The following is a 26,188-nucleotide window of genomic DNA, read 5'->3' on the forward strand; positions in this document are numbered from 1 at the left end:
ATGTTAAGCTCTGGAGCCTCCGGCCTTGCATCCTTGCCTCTCTGGAGTGGGTGGGGTCGTAAGATGGGCAGCCTGGCTCTGGGCTACCTCACCTGGGCAGGGTCTTAAAAATAGCCATGTTTTACAGAGGCATTCACCCTTTTCCCTGGCGTCCCAGCCCACTAATGCCACACTACAGCCCTAGGTGGGCACTACAAGCATTGCTGGCCTAATGGATTGGGTGGGGGAAAGGCACAGGACAGGGGCTGGAGGGGCTTGGGGCCCGTCACGGCACAGATATGACACACAAAAATATGAAATGCTTCACGAATTTGGGTGTTTTCCTTGCTCAGGGGCCATGCTAATCTTTTCTGTATCATTCCAATTTTAGTATACAGTGATCCCTCACTTATTGCGGGTATTACGTTCTAGACCCCCCCACGATAGCTGAAAATCCTTGAAGTAGGAACCTTACATTTATTGTAGTATTTACTGTACGTCGTCGTCGTCGTCGTCGTTGTCGGCAGCCATCCCTCTCGAGAGACGATGGCGTAGCTTCCCGAGAGTCTATCTGCACCGCCGAGAATGGCTGTGCAGTCCGACTCGGGAGTGACAATCCCTGCCACACTTGTTACAGGTGAAGGCAGATGGCCGTTGTTGCTGCTGTTGACGCTGCTTCCGCCTCGATCTTTTCTGGGCCGCCTCCTCGTTGCGCGCAGCCTCTGCACGTGACGTACCTTGTCTGACCGCGAGCCTCCAGGCTAGGCGGTCCTCTGCTTGAACTTCCCATGTGTTGAGATTGATGGAGCATTGTGTCATGTCCTTTTTGCAGATGTCTTTGAACCACAGTTTTGGGCGCCCTGTCATCCTCTTGCCTTCTGCTAGCTCGCCGTAGAGGAGGTCTTTGGGGATACGGCCTGCATCCATTCTTTTGACATGGCCGAGCCACCTGAGGCGTCTCTCGCTAAGAACTGCATGCAAACTGCTCATATTGGCTCGCTTCAGCACCTCGGTGTTGGGGACCTTATCCTGCCAGGCGACATGCAGGACGCGTCGCAGGCACCTCATGTGGAAGCTGTTGAGTTTCCTTTCGTGCCTTGCGTAGGTGGTCCACGTCTCGCTGCCATAGAGGAGAGTGCTGAGTACGCAGGCTTGGTAGATGCGCAGTCTGGTTTTCTCAGTGAGGCTGGAATTGTTCCACGCTCGCCGGTTCAGTCTGGCCATAACTGTAGCTGCCCTGGCGATTCTCCGGTTGACCTCCAGGTCGACTGACAGAGAGCTCGAGATGGTGGACCCGAGGTAAGTGAAGTCGTTGACAACCTCCAGGGTGTATCCGTCGATGGTGATGCATGGGGGAGTCCCCGTGCCTTGAGCCATAACATTCGTCTTCGTCAGGCTGATGGCTAGTCCGAACTCCTTGCATGCGTGGGAAAGGCAAGTGACTAGCTGCTGGAGTCCCTCTTCGGAGTGTGATGTCAAAGCTGCGTCGTCGGCGAAGAGCATCTCACGGATGAGCACCTCTTTGACTTTGGTCTTGGCTCGTAGACGGGCCAGGTTGTAGAGCTTGCCATCGGATCTGGTGTGAATGAAGACACCCTCGCTGCAGTCCTTAAAGGCGTATTGGAGGAGCATGGAGAAGAAGATTCCGAACAGCGTAGGCGCGAGGACGCAGCCCTGCTTTACTCCGCTGCTGACTGGGAAGGCCTCAGAGGTTGCGCCGTTGTAGGACACCGTGCTGTGCATGTTGTCGTGAAAGGACATGACCACAGCAAGCAGATGTGGTGGACAGCCAATCTTCCGTAGCAAGCTGAAGAGACCGCTTCGACTGACCAGATCAAACGCCTTCTACTCCTGTAAAGCAGGAAAGAGGAAGGACATCTCTAAAATCAGAGAAGGAAAACTCTGACTCCAAAAAACCTCCGCTGCCTTGCGGCATACCTCTTCAGGGGAAAGGCTAAGGGAGTAAACCCCGACAGAAAATCCGGAGCCGGAGTCCCTAAGGTGGTTTGACATTGTAGTCAACACCGGCAACTCCTGCGGCGCACCTGAAGCCAAGCTGTATTGACTTTGTCTTTCCCTTGGACCCTTCAGCTGCGAAGAGAGGGGAGGTCTGCTGCATGGGCAACAGCAGACTCTCCATATCACCCTGCCCAGGCTCTGTAGCTTCAGTTTCACTGGAGAGGACACTCCAGCGTCATCGCAAGATGTCGACTCAACACGGGAGGAGACAGATACCGGTTATAAGCTCATCCGATTGGCGAAGGAAACGAGCGCCAGGGGTCTCCTCTGACGGTGGGAGAGGTCATCGCACCTCACTGGACAGCTACCGCCCGCCTCAAGCTGGGCAGCCCCAGCCAATTAGGTGCTGTCTCGCCATGGCTCGCCTGCCCCACTGGGTGCGTGGGGATCAGAGAGGCGCCTCTCGAAAAGTGGGCCACAAAACACCCGCACCAGTTAATTCCAAGCAAACAACAAGAAAGAAGCCTCCAGCTCTTCGTCTCGCTAGCTGGAACATCAGGACCATGTGCCCCGGACTTACTGCAGACCTTCCGTGGATCAATGGTGCCAGGAAAACCGCTGTCATCGATAGGGAACTGGCACGACTAAACATCGACATTGCGGCTCTACAGGAGACCCGGTTGGCCGACAACGGAACTATCAGAGAAACCAACTACACCTTCTACTGGCAAGGGAAGTCTCCGGACCAACCAAGACAGCACGGTGTTGGGTTCGCTGTGAAGAACATGCTTGTTAACTCCATAGAGCCACCCACAGGAGGCACAGAGAGATTACTTACCCTCCGATTGTCAACAACTTTCGGCCCAGTCAGCATTCTTAGCGCGTACGCCCCAACCCTCTGCGCCACCATCGAAGAGAAAGAACAGTTCTACCATGCACTGGACGAAGCGTTATCCAAGATCCCCAGAAGTAACACTCTCTATCTCCTTGGAGACTTCAACGCAAGAGTAGGAGCCGACCACATGGCCTGGCCCACCTGCCTTGGAAACTTTGGGAGAGGAAAGATCAATGAGAATGGTCAGCGACTGCTTGAGCTTTCATGTCACCACGGCCTGTGCGTGACAAACACATTCTTCAAGTGCAAAGAGATCCACCAGGTGTCATGGAGGCACCCCCGCTCCCGCCATTGGCACCAGCTTGACCTCGTCATCACCAGAAGAATGGATATTGGCAGCACCCTCCTCACCCGCAGCTACCACAGTGCAGACTGCGACACGGACCATGCCCTCGTGGTAAGCAAGGTGCGCATAATGCCGAAGAGGTTGCACCACTCCAAGATGAAGGGTCGCCCACGCATCAACACCAGTTGTGCCAGCAACCCAGTTAAGACCCAGCAATTCATCAACAAGATGGAAGATGCACTCGGCGAGGGAGTGGCGGCAGATGACATTATCGAATCCAATTGGCCACGTCTCCGCGACGCCATATACAACTCCGCCATTATTACTTACGGGAAGAAAGAGCGGAAGAACGCTGACTGGTACGAGGCTCACTGGGAAGAAATGGAACCCGTGATCGAGGCTAAGAGGAAGGCCCTACTGGCTTACAAGGTCACGCCCACTCCCAGTACACTTCAAGCTCTACGGGCTGCCAGGAACAAAGTCCAGAAGACCGCCCGCCACTGTGCCAACACCTATTGGCTAAACCTGTGCAGAAGCATTCAGGAAGCCGCCGATATAGGCAACGCACGAGGAATGTATGAGGGTATCAAGAAGGCAACAGGCCCAATCCCCTCCAAGATCGCCCCCCTTAAGTCCAAGACAGGTGAGGTCATCACTGACCAGGAACAGCAAATGCGGCGGTGGACCGAGCACTACCTCAAGCTGTATGCGACGAGGAACACCGTAACAGACACTGCTCTTAACGCCATCCCAGACCTACCAGTCATGGAGGAGCTGGACACCCCACCTACTGCGGCAGAGCTCGGCAAAGCCATCGACCGCCTCGCTTGCGGGAAAGCACCAGGAAGCGACGGAATCCCTCCAGAAATCCTAAAGAGCGGGAAACCAGTCCTGCTACAGCCGCTCCACCATCTACTCTGTCTCTGCTGGAAGGAGAGTTACATCCCCCAGGATATGAGAGATGCCAACATTATCACCATGTACAAGAACAAAGGAGACCGCAGCGACTGCAACAACTACCGGGGCATCTCTCTCCTCAGCGTCGTCGGCAAAGTATTCGCCCGGGTCGCTCTTGCCCGCCTGCAGACCCTTGCTTCCCGCGTCTACCCAGAGTCCCAGTGTGGCTTCAGAGCTGGCCGCTCAACAGTGGACATGATCTTCTCCCTACGCCAGCTGCAGGAGAAGTGTCACGAGCAGCATAAACCACTCTACCTCGCCTTTATCGACCTCACGAAGGCGTTTGATCTGGTCAGTATTTACTGTACAGTACTGCAAAATCCCATGATATAGCGAAAAATCCGCGATAAATTAAATATATTTTAAAAAATCCCGCGATACAGTGAGACCGCGTTAAGTGAGCCGCGATATAGAGAGGGACTACTGTATGTGCTGCTGAAGTGAGCACCAGCAAGGCTTTTTTATTGTCACCTCTAAGCAAATGAATTGAGCTTCTGCCGTGGTAAGGCTGGGCACAATTGGAAGTAGAAAATCCCATAAAGGAGAGATTCCGCTTTGGAGCTGCTTAATGAATGGCTGCCACCAGGGTTATAGTTTATATCAGCATGACGAGTCCTGATGCTCATTTATCATTTCACGTCTTTATGCAAGGCCCTACTGTTGTTCTCTTGTTGATGAAAATTATTTGTTGTGAGGAGGTGATTGTTTAGTGACTTAGGGGAATGCTTTAGAAATTCTCCCTGAATGTCCAGAGAGCTTTGACTCTTGGAAATCTGATTGGTCGCCATTGTGAGGAACGCTATTTGCCTCCTTTCATTCCCCTGCATATTTTCCCTCTCAGCTAATACGGTAAACAGCACTGGTCTCTGCTCATTAATTACCAGGCATATCAGGCAAGACCCAACTGTCCTAAACTTCTTCCTTCCTGTTCTAAAGGAAGAAAGAATGCCCATGGGTTCATATATTTCTGCCTCTTTCCTGGAGATGACTTTATCTACACAAGCAGAAAAAGCACTAGTGTCCTTTTGTTAGGGATAAACTGCCTTCCTTGCTGCTTTGCTGACTGGCCTCACCTAGAATGAATCCTCTTCTCCTTCCTACATGGGATCCTTTGGTCTCATCATTAGGAAAAATGGTCTTCATAAAATGACACTTGAGACCTGCCTACTTCAGTCAGTTCAGAGAATGGCCAGATGACAAGCCAAGTCTCCACCACTGTGGTTTTATGAATTTACAGCTGGGAGATTACTTATATTGTAGGGAAAAGTAAAAACGTGAAGCTTGAACTGGGAAAGGACAGAGTTTGGGGAAAATGTGATATTCAGGGATGTGTTTTGGCAACCAGCTCTTAGCCACATAATCAACCTTCCATAGGAAGCAGAGAATAGCAATGGACAGTGATCAATGGAGAAATCTAAGGGAATGATGGGAAAATCTTAGTAAGAGCAGCAAAGAGTGCCTGTCTGGGGTTTTAAAAATTTGAGTTTTCTCTTTTGTCTTGGGAGCAAGGATTAGAAAATAAAGCAGAAAGCAGTTAGGAATTTACATGAGATAAGATATGAGAGAGAGAGAGAGAGAGAGAGAGAGAGACAGAGAGAGAGACAGAGAGAGAAACAGAGAGACAGAGAGAAACAGAGAGAGAAAGAGGGGCTTTTATTTTTTAAGTCTGGAAAAAAATCTCTAAACAAACTTACAAATGTTAAATAAGAAGTATTGGAACCACCCAGGTGCACGATAAAACATATCCCTGACATGAACTTGCAAAATCTCGGGGAAATGGAGGAATCCATCAGGTGCCTAGAGATACATGCCGATTTGGGCATTTGGGGATCAGGTTTCTCGTCTGTCAAACAGGCTGTTTCAGGACACCTCTAAGCCTTTTCAGTTCTGGCACGGGCATGTTCTCTAGCTAGTTGCTTTGGCAGTGTGAGAAGTGCCATCACCAAGCTCTGCGAGGCTTCGCCCTGAGCCTCCCAGAAGTCCTCCCTGTGGCGGGTGACCGATGCACCCAGCCCTGGTGCTCTGAGTGTCCTCTCTCTGATGTATTTCCTTCTGGCTGTCTGGCTTCCTTCCACGGCAGCTTTGAGGCAGTGCCTATTCTGTTTCACAAGAGGCTTCACATTTCAGGAGTGGCCTTCAAGGTCCATATGGGACTATTTACTTTTTATTTTTTTGTTTGTCAATGATCTTTAACTGAAATGTTTTCCTTTGTAGTTCATGACTAGCAGGGCATTCATTTGCACCGCTGCTGATGTCATCTCTGATGTCACGAGGTTGGCGCCGTCAACACTGCAGCCTGCAGACTGGGCAGTCCCCAGGAGCTCTTTAATGGTTCCAGAGAGTTCTCTTGCTAAAGATCGGCGCTACATCTGTCGGGCAATGTTGACAATCTCATCAAAAGTAGTGTTTCCATCGTGCTTAATGTTTTTTGCTTCTTTCTGTTTCCTGGTGGTTCTCTGAGGACTTTAACGACCAGGGCAGAGGCAGGAGGCACTACCTCAACCTGGGCCTGTCTTTTCTGATGGTCAGTTTCACTGTAATCCTCAGACCCTTCCAATGACTGGTTGCTTTGGTGATGTCATCGGTAACCTTTTTTGCAGACAGACCCAGGAGGCCCATTTTGGGGGCCAGGGCAGAAGTGGCACTGACTCTCCCACCAGTGCACCGCAGGTATGCGACTTTGATCTCATTGGGGTGACACTTTGGTGGCATGGTGGCCGCTGCTGGTGTTGGATGAAGCAGGATTCAGGTTGCATCAAAGCCTCCTCCAAGCTGAAGGCCAAAAGCCACATGGGACTATTTAGTGACAGAGCAAAGGCAAGTTTCCATATAACATCTGTGCATTTTTCATTCACCTGTTTTTTTTCTATGATACTTTTGAGCAACGATCAGATTTGGATCAGTTTTGGTACTTGCAGTGGCTATCTCTTGTTTTGGTCTGATCAGCATCCCTTTCCCTACTCAGCCAGGCACTCCTTTGGGGAATTATCCTACTCAACTGTAGTCTTGATGAAGCTGTCAATCAAGGGGGAGGGGCGGGATCTGGACCCAAATCAGGCCAATCACATTCTTCTGGAAATTTTAATCACAAGTGGAATAACATGAGGTCAGAAAAATAATTCAAGTCCAGCGAGGCACCATTAATTCTTATTGCTTCAGATAGCATACTAAAGTGGCAGTGTAGCCTTGGGTGTAGGAGCTGTAGAGATAGTCTGTGTTCGAAACCCAGCTCTGCCACTTTCTAAATAGGACCTTGGGCAAGCTAATTAACCTCCTTATGCCTCAGTTTCCTCAGATTGTAAATAAGGGATAGCAGTACTTCCTCATAGGATTGTTACCATTACATGAATCAGGCAGAGCTCTTTTCAGGACACAAGAACCACTCTGAGTATTTGAAGCAGAAGAGGAATTTGATGCATGGAATTGGAAATATAAAAATCAGTGAAAGGCTGGAGAAGCAGGCTTCAGGCTGCAGCAATGGCCACTGGACCACACTTCCATACTGGCCTGCCAGGGAGGCTGCCTCTTCTGCTACCATCAGGAAGGTGCACCATTAGTAGATCATCACTGGGACAGCTGACTTCAAGGACATAATGCCACAGCTGTGACCCAGGGACCAGGACAGCACTCAACTGCTACTGCAACCACCTTTCATCACTCAAGAAGCTGGGGACTGGGAAGGACTCTATCTGAGAGCATCAAGATCACTGAGGGTCAATTTTTAAGGCTGAAATGAGAGCTTTTGGTAAAAGTGTTTGTATTTGTAAACAGGTGATGCAGCTTCTGACTGAATGATCTGAGGACCCTTTCAACTATATTTTCTTAATTCCCAAGTCACATACAAAATTCAATTTCATTAACTTGTAATTATGCTTCATTTCTGTGATTGCAAAGAGGGAAGATGGCAATTCACGGGCCCTGCAGCAAAACAGTAACATTTATTGCTTGCATCTTCCTGACTCCCTTGAAATGCAGTTTTAATGGCATAATTTACTTTTGTAATACTGGTCTGGTGACCTGGAGACCGGCAGTGCGGTGACATACACTGTCTCCCACTGAACCAGAGGAGGTGAGTGCAGGAGTCGCTGCACAGCAGGACCCCACTGGGGGGAGGGTTGCTGGAGCGTGAGCAGAGGGAGGTGTGAGGAGCAGGAGGGCTTGCAGAGCTAAGCCAGGCATCAGAGCTGCTTCCTCCTGCAAATTGCCGCTGGGCTTCAGGCTGGAGCAGAAGCTGCTTGAATAGACTACAGGCCTTTGTGTTTGTTTGTTTAATCAGCAAAGAAATTCTGTGTTAACTAGGCTTATCATGGTGATCATGTTGCAATATTCGCAACTATTAAGTCATTATATACCTGAAACCAATATAATATTTCAATTAAACCTCAATTGGAAAAGAAAAGAAATTCTCACGAGCTGAATAGTGAATTAAATAATTTTACTATACTTAAGTATGCAAAAATACAAAGTTATGTAAAATTTTGCATATATAATTTACATAATTTCATATTTTTATTTATATATATAGAATATATATTCCATGCCATGCCAGTCCCATTTTATATATACATATTATATATACATATTATGTATACATTTTATATAATATATGCATATATATATATAATGATATAATTATAAAACAGTACAGTGCTGTGGTTAAGAACACAGGTTCTGGAGTGAGACCTGCTTGGGTTCAAACCCTAGAGCCACCAATTACTTGGTATGTACCCTTAGGCAAGTTAATCTCTGTGCTTCAGTATACTTACTGGTAAAATGAAAATAGTACCTATCTCACAAGAGTTGTTGTGAAGATTAAATAAGCTAATCCATGTAAAGTGCTTAGCACAGTGCCCAGCATGTAGTAAGCTCTCAGTAAGTATTATACAAGCAATTATATTATTAGAAAAACAAAGTCAATGTATGAATGATGCACAGGCACATCCGCAAAACCAATATCGTCCAAGGAAGCTGCATTAATTTCGTAAGACAGTGTCTGCTGCTCTGACACTGATCGGTCCTGTTGTCTCCGGTCTGGCTCTGAGTTACTTTGGCTTTTGTGTTCGATGCTAATGCAGAGAATGCCTGTCAGCCTGGCCTTATGGGCTAGTTCAGAATAATCAGACCTCATAGTTAATTACAACTCTGCCCTTGAGCATTCCTGAAATGCCAATTTTAATGAAACGCCCTTCATAACTCTGTGGAGCTGCCTTGTTCATTCAAAAGTAAAGTTTGTAATCTCCACATCCTGGAAATCTGCATTAAGTGAGTGTCTAATTGCATTATTGCTAGAACAAGAAACAGAAAAGTTCTTTCTTATTTATTTATTGCTACATTAATAATAAATGAACTTTTACAAGCTGGTAGGTACAAAATAGGGGCTATGGACAGAATGATAATGTGGTTCTGATTAGTTCCTTTGGGTTTGGACCTCAAAACACTTGGCATCCTAACTACTTAAATTATTCAACTTATTTTGGACCCTTCATTGTTCATCATAACATGATATCATTTGGCTTCCTCTTGGTAAGAATGTATTTACAAATATAAACATAAACTCTGAATTATATGGCAGAATATCAGCTTTAAAAAAAAAGATTATCATCAAATGAAAACAGAAAATTAAAACAATAACAACAACCAATAATCCTAGAGAATTGAAAATCCTTGGGAATCTAAGGATTTGCTCACGTGGGTTACTCAGTCCCTGGTAAACAGTGGTGCTCAATAAATGTGTCTGAATGAAGGAAAGAAACCAGTAAAGGATATGAAGGAAACAGCCATTCTTGTGGTCTGGGTCAATATGGCAAGGGTAGGCAAGAGGCAAGCAAGAGGCTGGGACTTAAGAGATCTCTGGGCCCACTGGGCTCACCTCTGGCACTCTGGCTGTGGGCACCTTTGGGGACTAATTAGGAGCAGGGTTGAGATCAGCACAATGGGTAGAGGGTGGGGCTGAGATCCTGCCATTGGAATTGCAGCAGAAACTGGACTGCCCGGCCCTGCAGCTGGGCCCTGGGAGTCAGTCAGAGTCTGGGAAAACCGGTCAAGTGTGCAGGCAGGGGGTGGGATAACCTCCACCCGTGGACCACATCTTACTGAACCCTGGGACAAATCGCCCCCGTCAACTTCCAAATTAAAATGGCCGGTAAAATAAACTCATTTACCAGCAAAATGAGTTCATTCAGGAATAGCAGAGAACTGCAATTTGGGACAAGCAAGTTATGGCAGCCCGCGGTCAAGTCCAAAGACACAAAGGGAAGGTTAGCTTTTATATGGTGTTAGGAGGAAACTGGGGAGGGTTGTATTGGACAAGAGTTAATTGGAGGAGAGCAAGAGTTTGTGGCTGTGGTGGCTTCTCATTGGCTGCAAGTGGTGCTTAGTGTGTTGTTGCTGGGGAGGGAGGGAACTTCCTTTTCTTAAAAGCAGGAGAGCAAATTTCTATGGGGAAAATGTCCTCCCTTGTCAAAATAATTCTTATTTTCTTTCTTCCTGTTGGTTATGTAGGCTGGGAGGAGTGGTAAGTGCTTCCCCACTCCATCTTAAGTGTGGTTTCCTTTATCTTCACACACCACGTGAATCTGTATGAATACTGTCAGTGCCTCCATTTTGTTCTACCGGAGAAAAACTCACTTTAACTTGAAGTTCAGGGCCAGCGGTCCCATATGCAACAGTTTCTGAATGGAACAAGATAGTCGACACCCATAGCCCCCAGCCCGCGGTGTGGTAAACATGCCTGGGCCCAACTCCTGGAGCTCGGGACCCCTCGTGGCTCCTTTGGAGCATGGTGTCTGCATTTTGAACAAGGTCCCACGTGATGCTGAAGCAGGAGGCTGCAGCCCTCACTGACACACTGGTCCACGGTTTCCTCGGAGGGGCGGCAGGCCTGGTGTCGCTAAATCAGCTGAGTTAGTTAATTAAACAGCCAGATGATCTTTATTGATCTCCTACCACTTGCAGGCCTCTGTGGCTGGTGTCTGCAAGAGAGGCAGTTGTTCAACCGTGTCTCCAGCCCCTGCCCCCCCCACCATGCGCCCCACATTCCGTGACTGCTATCTTTTTCCTGTAATTAAGCCTCCCTCTTGTGCCCCAGTTTTACTCCCTGGGTACCTGTATTGTTCCCCTGTGTCAGAATCCGTGCTGGTATTTGTCTCTTTGTTCCTCTGGGATCTCCTGAAGCTGCAGGGGTCACTTGAGTTTGGGGAACTTGCCTGCCCTGAGCCCACTGTCTAAGGAGTCCTGCTGGTCCCATGGGGCTCTGTTCCCCTTCCCAGCCACAACTGCCTGGATCAGTGACCCAGAGCTGTTCCATCCCGGTCAGGCTGGAGGTGGCTGTTGAGAGACACGAGCTGGTTGCTTTCTTGGGAATTCGGAGGCTAACGATGAGTGCTAAAATGCCACAAAGTCCTCAGGTGCTGGTATTGTAGACTTGCCTTAATGGTGAAGTTGTTTAATTTATACCTGGTTTTAAGGAACATAAAACGTGCAGACTGCAGAAAGGGTCCAGTTCTCACCTTCTGCCTGTCCACAGATCTGGCTGCCCAGCTCTTTCTGGAGTTCTGAGCGCCTTGTTTTGCCTGGGCAACACGGCCCACCTGCCTGCCTCCCTGATGCTGTGCATCTCAACTTGGTCTGCGCTCCATGTCCCTCCTGGCAAGTCTGGACACCCCTAACCCCTGTCAGCACACTGTTACATTCTTTCTCTTACATGGATAGACTACCCCAGGCTGTGTGGGATGTGGCCCCAGGGGCTCATACAGTAGTGCATAGGAATGTCCCAGGCCTTCACGGTCACTCACCTCTCACTCACTGACCCACCCAGAGCAACTTCCAGTCCTGCAGGCTTCATTCATGGTACATTCCCCATACAGGTGCACCCTTTTTAATTTTTATACCATAATTTTACAGTACCTTTCCTATGTACTGTAAAATGGATTTTCAACCATTGTGTTGCAAGAATTTTAAAACATGCAATACCTGACCATGCTCCTGATGTAGCCTAATGTTTAGGCTTCAGTGTAAAATGTTAAGCTTTTATTTCTGACCTGTTCTTATATTTTGCAAAAGAAATATCACTTCCTAACTTTCTAAAGACAGGGCTTTCTCTAATTCCATCTTTTTAAACTAACATCAGAATTACCTGAGCAAAGAAATGTGATTTAAAAGGAAATGACATTTTTCTTTCAGGATGCTGACATTTTTACTTGAAGACTTGATTATATGGAAATTCCTACACACCTTTTTTTTGGGGGGGGGGTGGCAGAATAGAAAGCAAAAGGGTTCCCTAATCGTGATTCCTGACGTAAAAATTGCTAACCTTTCTATATCCTGTTTTGTAAAGTGATAATCCATAAAATTATTCTTCTTGTTCTTTTCCTTAGCAATTTGCAGGCAGTACGTGTCATGTTTCCTGCTCCTAGAAGTCATTGCTGATATGGGTCAGTGTGTACTTGTTTTTAATTCTAGGCTATGCCTGGTCCCTTTTCTCTCTCCCCTGCTTTTCCCTTGCTACAGAGCTCATCTCTCCAGCAGCAGAACCAGATCGCTCCTGAAACTAGCATTGCAAGTCAGTATCACGTTTTGCATCTGTAGAAGCTGCTGCCTACATCCTTGTGGCATTTACTGGGCTCTCTGGGTTCTCTCAAGCTGAAGAGCGATGATATTCAAGAGGTCATTTTTCCCCTGGCTGAGACAGCCACCTGCAATGGTATTTGTTTTTCTAGACCAGTGACTTTCAACCTTTTTCATCTCATGGCACACATAAATTAATTACTAAAATTCTGCAGCACACTAAAAATATATTTTTGCCGACCTGGCCAAAACACAGGTGTAATTTTGATTCAGTCACACCAGACAGCTATTGTACTGGCTGTTGTCATTTTCTGATCTGACAATCTAAGGGGAAAAGGTCAGTGCCCCTGACTACATAGTCAGGTATTGAATGTTTTAAAATTCTTGCAGCACAATGGTTGAAAATCCATTTTACAGTACATAGGAAAGGTTGCCCATGCCCGTCCGTCTCGAGAGACGATGGTGTAGCTTCTTAAAAGTCTATCTGCACCGCTGAGAATGGCTGTGCAGTCCGACTCGGGAGTGACACGGTATCTGTCTCCTCCCGTGTTGAATCGACATCTTGCGATGACGCTGAAGTGTCCTCTCCAGTGAAGCTGAAGCTACAGAGCCTGGGCAGGGGGATATGGAGGGTCTGCTGTTGCCCATGCAGCAGACCCCCTCTCTTTTCGCAGCTGAAGGGTCCAAGGGAAAGACGGAGTCAATACAGCTTGGCTTCAGGTGCGCCACAGGAGTTGCCGGTGTTGACTACAACGTCAAACCGCCTTAGGGACTCCGGCTCTGGATTTTCTGTCGGGGTTTACTCCCTTAGCCTTTCCCCTGAAGAGGTATGCCGCAAGGCAGCGGAGGTTTTTTGGAGTCAGAGTTTTCCTTCTCTGATGTGCCCTGACTGGAAGATCGAACCAGCGACACTTAGCTCGCAGGCCGACGCTCAATCCACTGAGCCAAACCAGCCAGGACTATAGGAAAGGTACTGTAAAATTATGGTATAAAAATTAAAAAGGGTGCACCTGTATGGGGAATGTACCATGAATGAAGCCTGCAGGACTGGAAGTTGCTCTGGGTGAGTCAGTGAGTGAGAGGTGAGTGACCGTGAAGGCCTGGGACATTCCTATGCACTACTATAGATTTTATAACACTCCACACTTAGGCTACACTAAATTTATCAAACAACATGATATTAAATCAAACACAAGAAAAACGATATAGTTAAGAGTCACAGGAGCCCTGGCTCATGTGGCTCAGTGGATTGAGCACTGGCCTGTGAACTGAAAGCTTGCCAGTTCGATTCCCAGTCAGGACACATGCCTGGGTTGTGGGCCAGGTCGTCAGCTGGGGCATGTGAGAGGCAACTGATTGATGTTTCTCTCCCTCTCTGGCTCCCTCCCTTCCTCTCTCTCTAAAAATAAATAAAACCTTTAAAAAGAAAAGAGTTGTGGTAAATACGAGGTATAAGAGATTGCTGCTGGCGTAACACGACACACTGTTTTACAGCAAACATTTTTTAATGAGTAGAAAGAGTACACTCTAAAATAACGATAAAAAGTATAGTTTAGTAATCCATAAACCAGTGACATAGTCATGAGTTATCACTACCAAGCCTTATGTATTGCATACGGTATGTGCTGTACTTTCATACACCTGGTGGGGCAGGAGGTTTGTTCACACCGGCATCACCACAAACATGAGTAGGTTGCATTGCACTACAACTTCAAAGGGCTATGATGTCACTAGGCAATAGGGAATTTTCAGCTTCATTATAACCTTAAAAAGATTTTACTTATTTTTTAGAGAGAGGGGAAGGGAGGCAGGAAGAGAGGGAGAGAAACATCAGTGTGTGGTCGCCTCTCGTGCGCTCCCAACTGAGGACCTGGCCTGCAACCCAGGCATGTGCCCTGACATGGTGACCCTTTGCTTCATAGGCCAATGCTCAATCCACTGAACAAGACCAACCAGGGCTCATTAGACTCTTATAGGACCACTTTTCTAACTGTGGTTCATGGTTGACTGAAACATCATCATGACTGTACTGTCTTCCTATATATACGTAAGCTTTTCAGTTAAAGAAACTACTTTTCAACTCCTCTTGGCTTTCCTGAGTTGCCAGCATCCCTACTCTTGATTTTGGGGTCATTATTAAGTAAAACAAGGGTTACTTGAACACAAGTGCTATGATACTGCTTACTACCCTGCAGTCCATCTGATAACCGAGAGAACTACTAAGTGACTGATGGGGGACCATCTACAATGTGGAGATGCTGGAGGAAGGGGTAGTTCACGCAGATCCCAATCGGGGAGGCTCGGGATATCGTGAGATTTCATCACCCTATTTTTTCATTTAATATTTTCAGACTGCTGTTGACCACAGGTAACTGAAATTGCGGAAAGCAAAGCTATGGGTAAGCAAGGACAACTGGAGGTAAGAAATATTAAGGAATGATGACTCTAAGGATAATTACAAAGATACTTAATTTGGAATAAGGATTTTACATTTCCTGTGGTCTTTAACTTCCCATTTTTTCCTTTTGTTCTGTTGGTTTAGTCTTTACACAGGATGAGGAAGTTTCACTCATCAATATCACCTTGCTAAAAGTTCACTTCCCTGTTCCTGATACTGAGTTGGCACCTTTACCTCTAAATTGTATACTTTATCTTGAAGCCCTTGTGGATTTGGGGAGACTTCCTTAACTGCTAGGGAGACTTACCAAATTGAGGACTTTTGATACATTTTTGATATTGAATATTTAAAAATATTTTTTATTAATTGTAGAACACTACAAAAAATGGTCTCTATATTGTATTTTGTAGCTGCTTTTCAAGGCTGTACTTAGACCCAGGACAGGGGCAGTTGCGAAGGCAAAGGAGGATCTGCTATGCCGAGCCACAAGGGAAATGGTAAATCCTAACACACAGGTGCTCGCTATAATGGTGCTTGTGATGTGTTCTTCTTGCTGGTTTTGTTCCCTCTCAGGGAGTGAGTAGTTACCAAATCAACCCTCAAAAATATCTCTGGAGCTATTTCTTAGGATTTGCTTTTAGTGCTAGTTTATCAGTTCCATGATAAATAAATTCTCATTACCTCATCATCACAGTCTCTTTTTGGTTTATAACCTAGAATAGTCAAGTACCCATCTGTTCCTAATGTGTTCTTTAGCTGTTGAAATGAATCAACTTTACCTTCCAAATACAAAGATTTGACATTGTAACAGATATTTAAAAAATAGGCCTCAGGGTCTGTATAAAGTTTCGAAAGAGGAGTTTTTAAATGCTCTGAGTAGTGGTATCATTGTTGGAATATGAGGGTAGCCTCTTCAGGTTTGCACTAATGAGAATGGGAAAGTTTTCATGCAATTGTTTAAAAATCTGAGATTACTTTAGAGTCTCTCTCCCTCTCTCTCTCTCCCCACTCAAATAATACAAGTGTTCTGAACCATATATCATTTTGCTCTTGTCTCCATGCTCAGCCTTCAGCCTAAGGGTATTCATGTAAGGCTCTCTAAATTACTCTTAATGGAGCATGAACATTTTCTATAACTCAAAATCCTAACTTCATAGGATTCTTCATCTTTTTTGTGATTTCAAATTGTTATGCCAGCCTAGTTCTTGGGACCTGTTTCATGGGCAGTAGGACAGATCTGAGCAAATAAAGGAATTTATTGGGCCCTGTAGTAAATACCTTACTTACTGAGTCCTGTGCGCATGGCTGTGTGGAAAGAATGATTTTCCCCTGTGTTTGAGAACTTTCTCTAACCTCAGACCTGAAGTGAAATTCAAGGACTGTGAGAACAAAAAGTCCCCACAAGTCCTCTGGAGAGTGAAACCTTGCTTTTTCCGGCAAGCAGGATAATTCTCAGATGACATGGTTCTATTAGTCTTCCCTGGGCTCCACTCATCAAAGCGTGAACTAGTCTTGGACAAGCTTTACCCAGCTCTGACACCTTTCATCTAAGATGCTGAGGCTCTCTATAAACAGCAATTATGTCTTGTAACACCCCTGTTAGCCCCATTTGATGGAGAAGAAAAGTGAGGCAGAGCAAGAATTCATTGTTCACACAGGTGCCAGCAGTGAGGACTGATGCTGGCCTGCTGTGTCTGGATCAGTCTGTAACCAAAAAGCACCAAGTAACTCATTCTACTCCAGGGTCACAGCTCAGTGAATTACTCTGGTTTCTTGGTTTGATTTTCTGACCAGCTGTGTTCAGAGAGTGGGCTTTTAAATAACCACCCTAGGGGATAAGAGGGGAAAGGGATGAGATTCTGGAAATCTCTCCCTACACATTCCCCTTCTCTTTCTATGTGCGATATGGGAAAATTGCTCTGGCCTCTCTGGGAATGGTCATAGAAATAAATATGGACCATATTTTCAGAACCAAAAATTGAGTTTCAATTGTGTGAAAAAATATGAGTGAATTTATAGAACTGATGGAGAAGAGAGTCAACATTGGGGTTGTACTGGAAAATCCTGAGCATATGGCAACACTGGGCACAGGAAGTTTAAGTATCTTTAAGAGCATTATAAGCAATAGAGAAAAATTTGGATCTGCCAAGGTAAACAATATTGCATCTCAGTAAAATTTCAAGGTTGAGGTAGGGTAGGGAATAAAAATTTGGTGACTTTCAAAGTTTAGGCAAAAGAGAAGGAGTTTCATTACAAATTCATCATGCTCATTGACAGAAGTGGGAAGGAAGTTCTGATAATTCAGATTATGTATGCAATGACTTATTTAAGCAAATATGTATTAATCTCAATTTAATTGCCAACCTTTAAATATTTTTTAGGTTTCTGCTATTATCAATGCTCATAAGTAACCATCATTTTGTCTTTACTGCTGATGTTTGGGAAGCCTTGGTAATCACACACACACCAACCCCAAACCCCTCTATCTAGTTCCTCTTTCTTGTAGGCCCTCTGGTTTCCCAGAAAATAAAAAAGGTAGCCAGATACTTTGGGCTGAGAAGTTAGACAAAGGGGTAGAAGAAGGTAGAAGAAGAAGGAGGGGTCATGGGTAAAGGTGGGACCTAGGGGAGATTGTAGAATTAGTACAGCTGTCCAGTGGCTTCTTGAAGGGGAACAAATGCAGACTCTCAAAAAATATGTTGGGACTTACAGCCAAGATGGAAGTCTAGACAGACACGCTGCATCTCTCTCTAGAACTAAGAAGGAATAACTACCTCAAAACTAGAAACAACCAGGAGTTCCAGAAAATCAAAGTGCATGGAAGTCCAGCAAACAAAGATATAAAGAAGAAGTACTCATCCAGACAGGTAGGAGGGGTGGAGCCGGGGTGGAGAGGACACAGTGTGGTGGTGGCAGCAGCGGCAACAGCAGCAGGCAGGTGGAAAGCGCAGTCACACATCTTAAATAGTCAGGAGGGACACCTGGGGAGCGTTTCTAGCTCCTCACCAGACCACGCAGCTCACTGTCCTAGCACCGGGGAAAATCAAGCCTCATTGCTTCTGACTGTGCAGACCAGTGGGGGTTGGGGCAGAGGCAGAAACTGCCCATCTCGGCAGAGTTCGCTTGTTTAAAGGGCCCCCACAGTCCTAGAACATCCGCAGACCCACCCACTCTTGGAACGACGGCCAGGGCAGCAGCTAGAGGGGCGCCAGTCTGGTGTGGAAGTGGGAGAAGTGCCTGGAAAAGAGGTGAGTGCTGGGCAAGTGGTATTGTTCCTTCTCAGACCCTTCCCCCACATACAGCACCACCATGTGGTGAAACAGGTCGCCCTGCACTGACGAATACCTAAGGCTCTGCCCCTTACAACGTAGTAGGAGTGACAGCTCTCCCTGGGACACAGAAGCAAACAAACAGGAAGACTTCCAGCCAAGATGGAGGCCTAGACTGACACGCTCTGTCTCCCTCCACAACTAAGAAGGACTACAACTACTGCAAAACCATAAATAACCAGAAGTTCCAGAAAATAAATGGAAGTCCAACGTATGAAGTTATAAAGAAGTGGTGCTCATCCAGACAGGTAGGAGGGGCAAAGCCAGGGAGGAGAGTTCAAGCTGTGTTATCCATGGCAGCAGCAGCAACGGAGGCAGGACAGTGGTAAGCACAGACACCGTATTTAGGGGGAGGCAAGAAGTGCCTGGGGAGCACCACCGGCTGCAGACCAGACCCGTCAGCTTGCAATACCAAAGCTGGGGAAGGCAGACCGTCGTTGCCTTGGACTGTGAGGCTCGGAGGCATTGGGGACAGAAGAGGAGGCTCCTGGTCTCTCAGCGGAGAGTGAACAGCAGGAGTCAATGGCAGGAACCCATCTTGGACTCCCACCCCCACAGAAAATGCCACAGCGTGGTGAGACGGGTCTCCTGGTTGTGACGGGTGCATGGGGCTCTGCCCCCTATAGTATAGGAAGTGTGACAACCCTGCTCAGGAAGCAAAGGTAAACACAAAACTGTCAGGATGTCACAGACCATGAGGAGATCCCGGTGACGCAGCTGACCAGACAGCAAATATCTAATCTAACGGCTCAGCAGATAGGAAATCTTTCTGAGGCTCAGTTCAGAGCTTTCGTTACAAAAATGCTTACAGAGCTAACAGCAGATCTTAAACAAGACAGGGAAGGAATGAAGGCTAGTCCTGCTGAAATGAACAAAAACACACGAAACTAGTGGTGAGGGCAAGAAAACCAGGGATTGAATCAACAAATCAGAACATAGTGAAGGAACAAACAATCAACCAGTGCAGAAAGAGGAAACAAAAAGTGAGGAAAATGAAGAGAGGCTCAGAAACCTATGGGACAGCTGTAAGTGGGTCAACATTCGAATCATAGGGCTGCCAGAAGGTGAAGAAGAAGAACTAGAAATTGAAAAATTATGTGAAAAAATAATGATGCAGAACTTCCCTAACTTGGGGAAGGAAATAGACTTACAGGTCCAGGAAACATAGAGAGTTCAAAAAAAACTGGACCCAGGGAGAACCACACCAAGACACATTATAATCAAAATGTCAAAAATTAAGGATAAAGAGAGAATCTTAAAAGCAGCAAGAGAGAAGAAGAAAGTTACATAGAAAGGGGTCCCAATAAGACTATCAGCTGATTTCTCAAAAGAAACTCTGCAGGCAAGAAGGGACTGGCAAGAAATATTCAAAGTAATGAAAAGCAAAAACCTACAACCACAATTACTCTATCCAGCGAAGCTGTCATTCAGAATAGAAGGGCAGAGAAAGTTCTTCCAGGACAAAGTAAAACTGAAAGAGTTCATCAGATCCAAACCACTGTTATATGAAATGTTTAAGGGACTTGTTTAGGAGGAGTATGAAAACTATGAACAATAAAATGAAAACTGTATCACAACAACCAACAACAGAAGCTAGGGAATTGAAACAAAGGCAGACTAAGTAGGCAGCGAGAGTGGGAAAAGAATTATAGGTATGGGGAGCATATTTGGGGGAGGTCAGCAGGGAGGGGGAAGAGGGTAAAGGGAGAGAGATGGTACAGGAATTAAGAAGCATAGTAGGAGGGAGTGGAGTAGAGAGGAAGATGTTGAGAAGAACTATATGTACAACCAATGGGCATGGGCTAAGCGAGGGAGGGACAGCTGGAGGGAGGGGGGTCACTGGGTGGACGGGAACAAAGGGAAAAGAAATTGGGACAGCTGTAATAGCATAAACAATAAAACATATTAAAAAAGAGAGAGAGAGAGAGAAGAAATACTTATCCAGACATGCAGGAAGGGTGGAACCAGGGTGGAGCTGACACAGTGTGGCAGTGGCAGCGGCAGGCCAGTGGAAAGCACAGTCACACGTTTTAAAAGGTAGAGAGGGACACCTGGGGAGTGCTCCGAGCACCAGACCAGACCGCACAGCTCAAGGTTTCAGCGCCAGGGAAAATAAAGCCTCTTTCCTTCTAACTGTGTAAACCAGTTGGGGTGGGTCAGAGGAAGAAAATACCAGCCTCTCAGCAGAGTCTGTTTGTTTAAAGGGTCCCTACTGTCCTAGAATATTCACAGACCCACCCACTCTGGAAACGATGACCAGGGCAAAGCTAGCAAGGTGCCAGTCCCATATGGAAGTGGGAGAAGTCCCTGGAAAAGGGCAAGTGCTGAGGAAGCAGCACTGTTCCCTCCCAGACCCCTCCCCCACATACGGCACCACAACCTGGTGAAAGAGGTTGCCCTGTACTGATGAATACCTAAGGCTCCGCCCCTTACTATGTAGCAGGTGCGACAGCTCTACCTAAGACACAGAGGCAAATAAACACAAGAGCCTGTCAAAATGAGACAGAGAAGTATGGCCCAAAAGAGGGAATGGATCAAGGTTCCAGTAGGAGAACTAAGTGACAAGGAGATAGACAACCTAACAGATGCAGAGTTCAAAACACTGGTGATAAAGATGCTCACAGGTTTGACAGATATGCTTAAGTATGAAAAACGCGTAAGGGAAGAAGTGAAGGCTATGTTAAATGAAAGGAAAATCCACACAAAACCAATGCTGAAGGGAAGGAACCCAGGGTTCAAGTCAATGATTTGGAACATAAGGAAGAAGAAAACAGTCAACCAGTACAGAATGAGGAAACAAGAATTGAAAAAAATGAGGAGAGGCTTAGGAACCTCTGGGACAACTTTAAACATGCCAACATCCAAATCATAAGGGTGCCAGAAGGAGAAAAGGAAGAGCAAGACATTAAAAACTTATTTGAAAAAATAATGAAAGAAAACTTTCCAAATTTGGCGAAGAAAATAGACATAGAAGTCCAGAAAGCATAGAGAGTTCCAAACAACCTAGACCCAAAGAGGACCACACCAAGACACATCATAATTAAAATCCCAAAGTTTCAAGATAAAGAAAGAATCTTAAAAGCAGTAAGAGAAAAGCAGAGAGTTACCTACAAAGGGGTGCCTATAAGACTCTCAGCTGATTTCTTAAAACAAACTTTGCAGGCAAGAAGGGACTGGCAAGAAGTATTTAAGGTGATGAAAAGCAAGGACTTACAACCAAGATTACTCTATCCAGCAAAACTATCGTTTAGAATGGAAGGGCAGATAAAGTGCTTCCCAGACAAGGCAAAGCTAAAGGAGTTCATCATCACCAAGCCATTATTATATGAAATGTGAAAGGGACTTATTTAAGAAAAAGAAGATCAAAACTATGAACACTAAAATGAAAACAAACTCACAACTATCAACAACTGAATCTAAAAAATAAAAACAAAATCCAACTAAGCAAACCAAAATAGGAACAGAATCATAGGTATGGGGATCGTTTGGAGGGTTATCAGCTGGGAGAGGGAAGGAGGAGAAATGGGGAAATGGTGCAGGAACTAAGAAGCATAAATGGTTGGTACAAAATAGACAGGGGGAAGTTAAGAATAATATAGGAAAGGGTGAAGCCAAAGAAATTATATGCATATAAGTAACAACATAATTACTAAAAAAGAAAATCTAAAAAAAAATTAGGTTAATAAAACTATGAAAAGTGCCAAAAAAAATATGCTGGGAGGTACTTTTTTTTTTTTTTTTTTGTATGCTTGGAAGGTACTTTTTAAATATGCCCAAGAGAACAGAATTGCTTTGAACTATGTGAGTTATTATAATGGTAACAATTATGAGGCGGGTGAAATAATAGTACTAGTAGTAATATCTACTTTTTATTGAGTACCTTTGTGTCAGGCATTTCAACACTGTAATTCCTAAAACACCTTTATATCAGGGTTGCAAATCCATTCACACCAACACACTCACATATGCAGGGAAATGTAGTATCTTTACTTCTTTATAACTGATCTGATCTTCTTAATCTCCATGCCACTAAGTATACAAAAACTTCTGTAGTTAATTCCAAACTTAGTCTGACTCAATAAACGAAACCACTTTTTTTTGGATAAATCTTAAATCTGTTGGTTAAAATGGTCAGACTTTCCGAATTCCACTTCACCCCAAGAACTCTCCAAAATACCATTTCTGTGGGGAACGTGTGGCCTATGAAACTTCATGGCCCCGGCCTCGTGTAGACCCTTGGATGTGAGTTGGTTGATGTTCAGTGAGCTGTGGTTGGTCCAGGTTCACTCTCCATTCTGCCAGTTCCCACTGTTTAAATCTCCCGTCATTCAGGACATGGTGGCTCTCTCTGCTGAGCGAACCTTGCCTCTTTCTGGGAATGAGCACTATGGATCCTCCTGAAATTTTGGCTGTGACTCCCATTTTGGACATTTCTAAAGTCTGTCCACTGACCCATAGCTACAAAGTCTCCTCACCTCTGCTGTGGTGACACATATTCCAGCTCCTTAGCCAGACCCTCAGCTCCCTTCTATATCTCCTCGTTGGGGACACCTGAGAACTTCTGGGTACCATCTAAGTTCCAGGGTAACAGGCAACTGGGGAAGCAAGTATCAGGCTAACCATGCAGCACCATAAATTTATTTGGATGTGTACACATATATTGGGACCAGGTGGCCTGAGGAGACTGTTCATTAACAGGGGGAGGGGAGGCTACCACCCTACCCACACCTTCCCCTCCATGTCCCTTTCACAAAGTCACCTCTCCCCACTGGAACTTGAGGCCAGAGAAGGGGGATTTTGGGACACAGAACTGACTTGTCTTCCCTCCTCTGCCACTCCTCTTCCCCTTTTGTCTTTCTTGATACATTAATTGGGAGCTAAAGGAGTTTAAAATTTTTCATTTCTCAACCATATCTGACTTTCATGAACATTATCTTATTCATGAACATAAAAATAAGACAAATTTAAAATTCAAAGTTGCTTACTGGCTTTTGTGTCCTAGGCAGTTTCCTGCCATGTTTTCCACAGCATAAATCAAGAGTAAAATGTCCAGAAAAGGCAAATCTATAGAGAGAAGGTAGATTGGTGGTTGCTGAGGGCTGAGGGTGGGGGTGGGGTGGTGGTCAGTGATGGCTACAGGGTACACGTTTCTTTTTGGGGTGTTGAAAATGTTCTAAGGTTATGGTAATTGTTGTACAACTTGGTGAATATACTCAAAGCCATTGAATTGTACTCATTAGATGGATGAAGTGTATGGTACATGAATTATATCTTCATAAAGCTGTTACTTAAAAAAAAAAAGCCACCTGGCTTGGCCTTGGAGGTAGTAAACTTCAAGGGACTATGATTTTTAAGTGGATTAAAGAAAAACAGTGGTATATTCACACAATGAAATATTCTAAAACAATGAGGAGGAACAGTCTAGTGCTTGTCACAACATGAATATTTCTCAGGAAAATATCATATCACACGGAGTAAAAAAAAGTACATCCCGTATGATGCCATTTAGAAGTTCACAATCAGGCAAAGCCAGTCTGAGCGGCTAGATGTTAAGATAGTGGTTATTCTTGGAAGGAAGCAAGGTGTTGGTTATGTTGTTTCTTGATCTAGGTGTGTTTGCTTTGGGAAAACTCATTGAGTTTATCATTTGTGCAAATTTTCTATAAATATGTTATACTTCATTAAAACATTCACTAGGAAAATATTTGTGTACTCTTTGCAGAAAAGTGTCCCCATTATACCTGCAGGATGAATTTGTTATTCCCATCTGTGAGATGAAAAACCGGAAGTCTAAGGGTTTTAGTGGCTTGTTGATGGCAACATCGCTGTCGGTGGCGGCTCTAAGGAGGCCTCGCTTGCCCCTGGACTATGACTTCTCATCCTTCCCCTGGGCTCCTCCCTGCTAGGTCTCCAACTGTTTTCCCTTTGGCTACAAGTCGAGTTTTCTGTGGAGAAGCTTGTTCCTTTTATACAACAGCCACAGAACTTCGAGGTCTTCTGTCCTCCCTCAGTTGCCCTCCCCCGTCTCTAGCAGTATAGATGAGGGGGTCTGCAATGCCAAGTCTTTTTAGGCCAGTCTTCACATTGTGACCAGCTCTCCAATGAGAGCTGTGGCTCTCTCAAGTGCTAACATTTTTTTTTTTAACCAGCTCTAAATTCCCCTAAACGCTTCAATAAGGGGAACAGCATTCAAAATAGATGGGTGGTATTCACCTGTCATATTACAGCTAAAAATAAAAAAGGGGAGGTGATAGTAAGATGCCATTGGTGGCAAAATACCAGCTGATTGACACATTCTCATTATTATTTCCACAAAAGGAGGTACCTAACACACAGCTGGCCCTGTCATCTAGCATGGCAGTAAATTCTGGTCATTCATTAGTATAGTTTGAGCTAGAACAGGGGTATGCAGTGTCGATCTTGAATACAAAGGAAAATGGGACGTGGTGCAAGAGTGAAAGCTAGACATGCTTAGCATAGGATAATTGGATCGATTTGCACTCAAAGGTGACTCTCTTCTCCACGCACAGGAGAGGTAAGTAATGGGAGGCTCCGGCCAAGATTCTGCTGGAAAAAGACCAGAGCTATGTTTGGGCTGAGACTTCTGATGTGCCTTTCATGTAAAAATGTGCTTTTCAATTTAAGTTGACTCATTGAACTGGATCAGAATTTTAAGTGGAATTCTGAGATCTTCTGCATAATCATTGGGAATTCTTGAGGTGTTATTTCCATTAGGGTCCATCTAGTCCCAGCACGCTCCTTTTCATGAGCATTTGTGTTTTTCAGTGATGAGAGAGGAATCAGTGAGTTCAGCTTAGTAGTAAGGACATAGAACTATGTTGCCATAGAAACCTGAATCTTGATGTGAACAGTTTGCCTGGGTTTTGAGTTTTTGGCACTTGACCTTCAGCGGTTGTAGGTGAGAGGGCTTCTCTGTCTCATGAAGGTCATGCTTCTTGGAAAGAGTGCCAGGCAGGACTGGCTGGCTTTGTCACAGGAAAGCCATTTCTCATGGACCACATGGATTTTTTGAAGGAGGGACCCCAGTTTATTTAGGGACAAAAAATATCAACAAATATTAATTATTATTTTAAATTTAATGTAAAAATTCCGATTTCTTGAGGGGAAAAGGCATAACGGGAAGAGAGTAATAGAACCTCTGGATTGTACCTTGGGAATATTTTAAATGTAAAGTTACTTCCATCACAAAGTTACACTCTTTTAAAAAGGTTTTTAGCTAATATAATTTTTAAAATTAAGGTTATTGTAATGACATTGATTATTCACACAATGTAAGTTTCAAGGGTACAATTCTATGACACATCATCTGTATATTGCAGGGTGCGCTCACCACCCAAAGCCTAGTCTCCCTCTGTCCCCATAAATTTGACCTTCCTTACCCTCTTCATCCTCCTCCTACCTCCCTTCCATTCGGGTACCCAACCTTCCATTGTCTCTGTGTTTGCATCTCTTCTGCCACAGGGACTTTTAAAAGAGAGTGTTCTGTCTTTGCTCAAGATGGGCTTATTTAATTATTAACAAAAGGTGGTCCAGAAGAAGTTTTGAGTGCCCAAAACTTAAACTTTTATCTTTGGGCTCCTTCTGCCAATATAGCAAAATCTGCCAATGAGTAGAATTTCCGGTAAGGACTAAAGTTGAGAGTAGTGTATTCTTTAGTAGAAGCTTGGTTTTATAAGATTTACTAGGAACAGGGATATGAGACTTGAATGCTGAGTTTTTAGTAGAGGTAGAAACGGTCTCATTATATTTTTCCATTTAAAAATTAAGGTGGAAAGAAATCTTTGCTTTTAGACAAAAGC

At 45.2% G+C, this 26,188-nt stretch overlaps 1 non-coding gene and 1 pseudogene across 1 annotated transcript; both read right to left on the minus strand.

Annotated features, from left to right (window-relative positions):
• Positions 1-287: 287 nt before the first annotated feature.
• LOC150001312 (U6 spliceosomal RNA) lies at positions 288-389 on the minus strand. Its single transcript, XR_016513267.1, has one exon. It is a non-coding gene; the product is annotated as a U6 spliceosomal RNA (small nuclear RNA).
• Positions 390-6,233: 5,844 nt separating this feature from the next.
• Positions 6,234-6,788, minus strand: LOC150001313 (large ribosomal subunit protein uL11 pseudogene; annotated as a pseudogene).
• Between the last annotated feature and the right edge of the window lie 19,400 nt (positions 6,789-26,188).

This window comes from Furipterus horrens, unplaced genomic scaffold, assembly GCF_987537825.1.
Source record: "Furipterus horrens unplaced genomic scaffold, mFurHor1.1.pri manual_scaffold_9, whole genome shotgun sequence".
In the NCBI taxonomy this organism is placed as follows: Eukaryota; Metazoa; Chordata; class Mammalia; order Chiroptera; family Furipteridae; genus Furipterus; species Furipterus horrens.